We start from the raw sequence: 1,088 nt of genomic DNA on the forward strand, positions 1-1,088 counted from the left end.
CCTTGTAGCGATTGGACACATGTGTGGTTATTTTGTTTTCCTGACTCGTTTTGCCCGGGAGCTCCTATTCCGCACTGCGTGCTGCGTTGTTTCTAGTTTGATTCTCTGGGTTTTTTTCTAGGAAAAGAGAAGGGCTTGCATTGCTCCCCTTTTTTCTTTATCTTTTGTTTCTATAGATCAAACATTTTATTGTATGGAAGACAAACAAAAGGATTTAGTTCATATTCATGAAGCCCCAGATTTTTGGCGGAGCTGGATTTGAACCAGTGTAGACATTGTCATATGTTGTGCCTCAACTCTCAGGAAGGTAAGATCATCAATCAATAGTAGGTTGTTGCTCTGTGTAGTTAAAGATGGGATCCAACATGTTTTGTTTGCTTGTTTCCTATAATCTATGCTTGATCTCATATTTATGTATCCTTCGATTCCTGGGACAGATCTGATCTCCTTTGTACTTACCTCAAACAACGAGGGCATTCTCAACCAGGTGTATTCTTCTTCGCTTCCTAAGAAGGTAATTTCTTGCTAACAAGCTATTCTGGCAAACAAAAGAGCTACAAACAAAATGAAGAGAAGCTCATCCGCTAGAAATGCTTTATTTCGTTTCGTTCCCGTTCCTGCGGCATTAGGATTCGAAGATTTAGGAGGAGAAGGTTGAGGAGAGGGATCAGATGCATTGAAGCAACCTCAAGATTCAGAAACGATCAAAATAATGGTATTCAGTCCAAAGATAGAGACAAAAGAAAGGTAATTATTGAATTGGACTTGGCTTCTTTCTCGGCCATGGGCAAAGGTTTGGTAATTCCACCATTAGCAAAGGTTTAATCGGTAGACTCCAATTCACCTCCTGGGTGTATGAGAATTCCTTCGGTTTTCTTACTCTAAATAGAGGAATTCTTAGAGCCATCTCTATGTCCTGGCCGAAAGGAAGGCTTCAACTCACTTCTTTGTTTGTTGGAAGTCCTGTCCTTCGGTAAAAATAAATCTGCAGGAGGTCGTGCCATAGAAGCTCAAACCTCTGATCAGGAAATGGTCATTTTATTATGTTCAATTTTATGTATTCCTCTATCTATAGAGAATGTACAGAA

Source organism: Triticum dicoccoides, chromosome 5A (assembly GCF_002162155.2).
Source record: "Triticum dicoccoides isolate Atlit2015 ecotype Zavitan chromosome 5A, WEW_v2.0, whole genome shotgun sequence".
Classification (NCBI taxonomy): domain Eukaryota; kingdom Viridiplantae; phylum Streptophyta; class Magnoliopsida; order Poales; family Poaceae; genus Triticum; species Triticum dicoccoides.